Raw genomic sequence first — 8,651 nt, 5'->3', positions numbered from 1 at the left:
CGTTAACTACGAGAATATAGGGTTAAACTGTAACAATACAAATATGTATATGATTATTATAGAATCGTTTGAATCACTTAAATAAATAAAATGAAAACACAGAACAGGTGCTTTATTTGCTATAGCAAATAAAATAAAAATGTAAAACACTCACCTCACGATTTATCTGCCGTTGCCCGATGCCTCCCAGACCTGCTCGTCCTCTCAGAAGGGCCTGCTCCTCCTTTCCTTGTTGCACACTCACTCGCGGAAATCATCGATCGCGCGAAATTTCGGGCACTCCCGTACGCGACGTGAAATACCGCGAAACGCACGAACTATTATTAACAAATATCGCGTGACTTTCTATCATACAAATTACTTAAACTAACACCTTGCAAATTTTTCTCTTTTCCCGAAAATGGAACAGATTATTGGAACGAAATCGATAGATAATTAAAAGCGCGGTGAGTAAACGAGATGTAACCGCGACAAAGTACCACGGTTTACCTTCAAATTTTAGATGAGTTAGTCTCGTGAAATATGTATACGTTGATAACGAGCCGTCGCCTCAACATGCAATTCGTTTTTCGTTACAAGTTGTAGAAGCTTAGTAATTAGTCAAAGAACGTTACTTGTCTGATAAAGGTGTGCAAATCAATAGCGTTTTATCCCTATTTATCGCGATCGAGTCTTGGAAACCGATAACGCAAAAGTAATAACGCGCACGGAGCGACTCTCGCGCACTGCTTGCCGGCTCGACGTTCGGCGAGCGAGTGATAATGCGTTAACCTTCAGGTAAACGTTGGCCCGCAAAAACATCGTACGTCACCGCGCCGAGTGGAAAACGACAAAAAAAGCGTTGAGAATTAGTTGGCCCGCTTAATCGTCGTACGATACCGCGCCGAGTGAAAAACAACAAAAAAACGTTGAGAATTCGTTGTCCCTCCTACGTAATGGAATATTCCGTACTTAATATTTTACATTACTTTGTTCCGTGACTGTTACTACGTTTTGTGTATTATTCTGCGGACTTATTGGTATTGATTAAATTGACGATTAATTCTGTTCAATCGAGACTATGTTTCGAAACAAAAATCGTTGTTACTTAAATTCTAATTACCAAGATAAAGATACAAGATACCTCAATAGTTGGTGTATACAAATGTATATTTCTCAATTGCTTGGCGCTTTGCGCGCGCTTGTGTTGTCTAGTCAATTAAAATCAACAAGTGTGCTTTCTAAAAATCAATCGATGGATTGTTACTGAAAATAACGAATCGATTCACTGTTTTATTTTCAATGGATTATCACTGAAAACAGTGAATCGATTCGTTATTTTCAGTGATAATCCACCGATTAACTTTTAGAGAGTGTTAGGCATAGTTTACTATTTTCTGGTTAACTGTTAATAAAGAAGTTAGTCGACTCTCTGTCTTTTTCTTTTATTATTACCTAAAAAGAGACAGAGAATCGATTAAACTGTGCTTAATATTTATTAGAAAATGAAAAACTAGGCCTAAACAGTGAAATTTGGTTGTCCCGTTTCTAGAGTATGTGCTCTCTAAAATTCAATCAGTGCATTAAAACTGTGAATCAGTGAAAATTCACTGTTTTCAGTGATAATCCATTGATTGACTTTTAAAGAGTAACTCTTCAGGATACTTGAACCGTTCCACCGCTGCAAGGTAGTTCCCGAGGAGGGGATTGTCGACAAAAAGCTGTGCAATTATGTGTATATTTAAAAAATGAATATCGAGTGAACATAAATTAGGTTTGCTGTTTAAAGCACGACGTGAGAGAGATTCATTCGAGTTCGATCGTTAAAGAACGTACTCTCTACAGGTCAATCAATGGATCATCACTGAAAACAGTAAGCAGTGAATAATTCAGTGCTATACTTACAACTGTTTTCAGTAACAATGCACTGGTTGACTTTCAGAGAGTATTAGCGCTCGTGGATATATCGAAGCTAACTAATAATTTTTTTATATATAAAATTCCCTTATCGAATTTCTACTTCGCGTGATATTCTCGAGAAAGAGACGTAGTGAATCCCATGATCGTACGAATAGGCAAATTGCTAGCAAACTCCATATTTTACGAACACTGGACAACGTTATATTTTATTATTTTATTATGTTAATTACGTTTATAATATAAAAAAGTATGAATATTTCTTGACACAAAATATGAGAGAACAAATATAACGTCACGTTCAAAATGCAGTTTTGGCGATGACGTTCTTTGACGTTTTTCGTCTAATTGACATAATACTGTCATGTAAATTTAATGAGCAATTCTTTTGGTTTTATTCAAAAAAGTAATTGACATACGAAATTCAACCGTGACTAATTCACGCGAGCCTGTTTTAGCGCAGAACCCAGCAAGTTCCCGGATCACTGCCAAATCACGCAGATAAAATCGCCGGGAACACCTTTGTCCACCGAAATTGCCGTCATTGTTACAAACATCATCTCGATTCGGTTCTCGGCAACAGCTTCCGCTCCCACGAGTGTCACATAAAGGTCGAAAAGAACATGCTTGAGCGAACCTCATCAGTACGAATGCCGGCAATAACGAAGACTTCTTCGTCGAGTAACTGGATCGTCCCCTTCGGATCAATATAATCGATATCTACGTGACCATGGCTTCTCTTGAGAGCCTCCCCCCCTCCCTCCATCGCTAAGAATGGGACGAAACTCTTGGCAAATATCTTCAAGACTCGAAGCTTTAAAGCTATATTGTTATAAAAGCGGAATAACATTGTTTCAGTCAAAAAAATGAAGTTCATATTTCATGCTTTCATATTAGAAATAAAATTTATATTATCTTCCTAATTGAAGAATATTTTTATTGCAACAAAATCATTTTAAACCGAAATTATTCGATATTATAGATAGTTTATTAAAATATTTAATAGAATAAATTCGGCAGAGTATATGATGTAATATTTATATCAAAACTTTAGCGCCATTCTATAATATCTCGAGCATATAAAGAATATTAAGTAACGTTGTTACGGAATTAACACACATACCAAATTTTACAGCAAGTGAAGTTCACATTCGCTTATTAATTTCTTATATAGTCGCATATATTTTCACTAATATATATTTTGTCGCATCAACGATATAAGCCGGTAGAACGACGCGTGGGCATCCTATTGATTGAATATTATACGTAAGTACCCGGATTGGTCCAACTACTATTTGCAGCGGTAGAGGACCACTCGGACGCTCCATATACGAAGAATTCCAGCGAATTGGGAGGCTATTGAGTGCGGCCGAGTGGACGAATGTAATGTACAGCCCACACACGCCTTTCACGAGTGCCCATACCAGAAGGGTCGTTCAGGAATACCCAACCCTTTATCGTTATTGCACGTCCGGGGTGGCGCGCGGAGATCGCTTGTAGGTGGCACGTTTGCCGCATGTTTCCCGGCCGTTCGTCATTTTTAGTGCTCGTCCCTCGGTCGTTGAGGTATTAAATTATATTTCATCGGTGTGATTAACGGTCCCGAGATGTATTATTAAAGGATAGAACTCGGCGGGACGTGGAATCCTTGCTGGACAAGACGTTCCCATCCTCGCCCCTTCGCCAACGCTCGTACGAGATATTTCTTTCCGTTCGGATCACATATAGCTTTCTGCCTCTCGATAGAATAGTGAGTGGATGATAAAATGCCTCGCATGCTGTAGGTGAGTGAAAAAAAATTGTCTAACCGTTGTTAGGCCTTTGAAGGTATCCCGTACACGTATACGGCTATATTAAAAAATCTTGTATGCTTTACGATGATAGTGCGGCAAGAACGTCTCAAGAATTCTGGATACATCGGAATCCCCATTAAAATTGTTGTCGGTATACTATCAAAGTGCCAAACGTTTCTTTTACGTAAGCAATTTCGATAGATTGTAAATCATATGAAGGAGAAGAGGCTTCGAGATAGGTATTTTTTCTAATCGCGTTCGAGTACTATATGGTAAGGTTTTATGACTATTTTCGTTGTAATATACGATAATTGATCGACGATAATAAATGAATTTCAAATCTTCACGGAAGCAAAGAAACACTCAACTTTTACAAGGATATGATAGACTAAATTATTGCTCTGATATAAGGGGAAAATCTTACATTTAATTTATTTATTGCGCTAATTACTATTTATTAATTAATAGTACTTTATTTCATGGAACTTTATCACACATAATAATGCAAAATAAGGTATGAATTTTGAATATATATTTGTTTTATTCTCACTTCTCGAGCACAATAGACTAAATTATGTTACTCAACTGTATAAAGTTAAATAAATAATTATTACAATTTATATAGCAAAATTGAATTAAATATTAGTTGTTTGACTATTTTATTTGTTTCATAAAATAAAGAGGTTAAAAATGTAATTCAAAAATTTATTTTACGAACAATGCTTTTTAATTTGGCTAAAACACTTTAATGAGAACACATGAGTCAATAAGAGAATAGAGAAATAAATATGCTACGAATGTAACATTCAGACTGTAATATATTGCGCGAATTTTAAATACATTCCTTTTATTTTGAAAAATTTGCTATTCGTTTGTCGAAATATTTTACTCACAATCAATACATTTAATTCAATTCCTAACCGAAAGATCATTTTGTTGTTGCATTCAAAATCAATTGCCGTACGTATTTACATAATATAACACGTTACTTTATTAGGAAAAAGTCATATTTTGTTAGGAAAAAACCATTTTAAGAAATTAATAGATATTATATATTTATATTTAGGAAAGAGTAACATTGATGTAGGATCATATGCAGCTAGCATGTTAGCAAATTAGGTGAAAGAGACAAAGAGATAAAATTTTTTAAATATTCGAGGAATCATGTATTTTTCCTACAACGCATAAATATTATTTTTTGAAGCAACGTTATATTGAAATTGCACATGAAACTGCATACACCTGTAAAAAACATGATGACGAGAGTGAAAGGATGATATTAATTTAGAACTGAATACTGCAGAGCCAACAAAAATATTAACCGCAAAAGTAATAAAAAGATATACGTACACGAAACTGAACTCAAACAAACTCTGTAGCTCAATTTTGAAATACAGATTAGTTAGGAATCTCTTCATTAAACATTTTCGAAATATTCTCGGCTGGGTTCTGTACAGCGTGTTTTTATGCATTTTTCTTTAACTATCATTTCGCACTGTCGCATCGACCGACACCAATGGATGCATCAATGGACAAATAAACGTAGTGTTAATGGTTCGAGGGAGAACATGATATTCCCGGACATACCGATGGCATTCAACTTTCTATAATTTCACTTGGAAGTCACCAGCTGCTGCCTGCGGCTGACAACTTATATGGAATCGTGCTTACAGGAAATGTGCGGTACACGTATGACTTAAACTCCAGCGATTTGCCGCGCCACCGTTCGATCGAATGGAGCGAAAATTTGCGTTTCGAGCGAAATTTCATGCGCGAGAATAGGCGTCCGTCGATCGAGCGACGTCGGGATTATTGTTGGCGCGAGGTTGAAGAATTTCAATGGAGAACGATTTCCGTCTCGTTACGAGTTCATCGTTTACTTTTATCCGGATGGCGTTTCTCCGCAAATCAGATATATCGTTAACGTCGGAAAATCGGAGAGCGCGATCGCCTCCTGCGCTCCTGCGCGAAGAAATAGACATGGGGGTCTGCAAATGAGCCGTTAGATATTTGCAATAATACGATAGCCGTTAGATATTTGCAATAATACGATAGTTAATTTTTGTAATATTCTACAAGTAAGCAGATGTTTTAATTCTTTAAGATTTGGTGTTTCTCAAATTTTTAAAACTAGTAAAGTTTTATACTATTTCGTAGATCTTTCTACAAAAACAATAATGGTTCAACAAAAACGGATTATTTGCGGGCCCATGTTTATTAAAAATTTTTCCACTGGAATGTTTTTTCAGCTCTCTGTATCGTATGTTAGTTTCTAATTGTACAAATTTGTATGACTCGTTACTTTTCCTGAACACATAGTCGTTTGGATCAGTCCTTATTTTAGCAGCGTTGAATATGTTTGAAATAGAGATTTTTCTGCTTAACTTGGTTGCAGATTTTCGTGCGGATTCAAAGACAAATTGCGTTACGCGTTTACACCATTTCACAATTTCATGTCAAAGGGCCTCGAGTTATATTATTTCATATACGAGCGGGATGTACCACTGTATCTACTTTTAAAGCGACACATGGATACATGCGCCACAACCTCCCCGATGCTTTTAAACGATCGTTTCATATTGAATGATACGCTGCAACGATAATGCAAAAGTAAACTGCAGCTCTCAGAAATTTATATTGCATTTTATCTCTATACAATATTTATAACATCATGTTCTGCTCGTACGTTAAAATCAATGTGCGATCTCCCTGATAATGTAACGTTATAGTCGTCTAATGTCCGCGTGCATAACACGTTAAAGGATAAATTTAAACGAGAAGCCGCTTTGAAGATCCACGAGATCACAAGACTTATGCTCGCGACGTTAGAGTGCAAAATGGATGAGGCAAGTTTTGTGTGCGATCGTGTGCAGACCAATTATACCTCGGCATATATATCCGGTACGCGCGCACAGTAACGCTAATTACACTGTTTCTCTCCACCATCGTGTATCCGACCAGTAATTTATAACTCAGAAACAGGTCGTAAAGGGAATCGTTACTAATGACATCGTAAAACCAATACAGACGTCATATATTTAATATACATTATCCCCACTTGAAATGTCGCCGTGCTCCAATTTAAATCAAACCCCTCCGGGTATCAGAACCGGGGAAGAAATAGTGCCGGATGAGAATCGACAAATAAAAAGATGAATTGCGCCGCGCGGCACGTTATCCTAAATCGGATATCGCTGAAACGTTGATTAACGAACGCTTTGTTTCCGGACTTCGATTCGCCGTCCTTTCCGGTCAATATAAAGCATTTTGTTAACAAAGGGGACAAATGCGTAAGTAACTTGTGTAATTAAAAATATAAGAAAGGAATATCCGTGAACGGAAATGAGAATTAATCTGCTGGTGGCAAAAAATACTGCTCTTCCCTTGGGAAAATATGCCTTGGAAAACCTCAAAGTTGTACTTTAGAAAAATGAGAAACGTGAAAAGTAAATTTGGACACTTTAAACTTTTACTTAAGGTAAACTTAAAACTTACTTTAAGAGTTTAAAAGAAAACTTTAAGAATTGTGAAAAGTATGTGCGGCTTTTTCTTCTTACGAGAAAGTGCTATGCCGCGCGGCCCTCTAGCGGGAACTTCGACAGACTTAGCTATCTAAAACTTGCTTTAAGTGTCCAGAATTACTCTAAAATTTTATTTAAGGTAATTAAAGTACACTTTTATTTCAGGTAAACTTAAAACTTACTTTAAGAGTTTAAAAGAAAACTTTAAGAAGTGTGAAAAGTATGTGAAGCCGCGTGCGGTTTCTTCTAACGAAAAAGTGCTATTGTATTGTGCGACCCTGTAGCAGGAACTTCGACAGGCTTGGCCATCTAAAAATTGCTTCAAGTGTCCAGAATTACTCTAAAATTTCTTAAGTAAATTTTTAACTTGTTAGATTTGAAAGTTTACTTCTGAAAACTTCAATTTTATTTAAAGTAAATTTTCCCAAAGGTCGCGTTGCTTCAACTACTTTCATTATACAAAATAGTTAATGACGTCAAATATCCGTCCATTATTTTTCTGCGCGTCGCGTTTCACTAAACGAGGGTAAAAATGTGCACGTAATAATTAAATATTTAGGCAACCGCCGGTCGTAAATAATTATTTTCGTACAAATAATAAGCAAAAAAATAAATAAAAAGAAAATGACAGGGGAAAAAAATTACACAGGAAAATCGAGCGGGGCGACCCTCCCAGCGGATACTATTATCTCTGCCGTGTATATTTTCATCGATTTCCGTTTGCTTCGCCGCTGTTTGAACGAGCGAAAAATCCGATTTCATCGTAACTGAAATATATATTCAGGAGCGCGGAATATCTATTCGGCCGGGGCGTTCATTCGACAACATTTATTCCCCGATGCACCTATCGGATGGATGCACCCCGCGCGCACCGCCACCCTCGCCGTCGCCTTTCGGCGAAAATTAGGAGCAGAAAAGGTTTCCGATGTTGCGGAAGAAGTTTCGCCGCAGAGTTCCGCGCGAAACCGCGACGCGGAATTATGGGGACGGACAGGGACGACCGAGACACACGGGGATCGATTAATGGAGGCCGGTCGCCGGTGCGGTTTGGCGAAAAGTAACCGAAACTGCGACCGAACCCTCGGAGCGTGGCGCGAAAACGGTTTCCGGCTCAAATGGAATTTCAAGCATTTAACTGACAGCTGACGAATCTGCGGCATTGATGGCGTTTTAGTAGACAATCACCGGCCGCGTGCCAGGCGTGACATTTTTATCGAAATAGATGGTATACGGCGCGGGGAAAATACAAATCTCGTCTGCAAGAAGCTAAAACTGGAAAGTAAATAATAAATAAACAGAGGGAAGTCTATTATGGGATAGGCTCCTAATATGAGACAGCGGGGTTTCTGCTAAATTAATAAGCATCATCTCTTGATTCCACCATGAATTCATTGCTCTTGGAGTGAAGTCTGTTTAGTGGAAAATTGATTGTTAGATTGTG

This window comes from Vollenhovia emeryi, unplaced genomic scaffold (genome assembly GCF_000949405.1).
Source record: "Vollenhovia emeryi isolate VEMERY1.0 unplaced genomic scaffold, V.emery_V1.0 DF939312.1, whole genome shotgun sequence".
NCBI classification, from domain to species: Eukaryota; Metazoa; Arthropoda; class Insecta; order Hymenoptera; family Formicidae; genus Vollenhovia; species Vollenhovia emeryi.
This window is presented reverse-complemented; position numbering follows the sequence as displayed.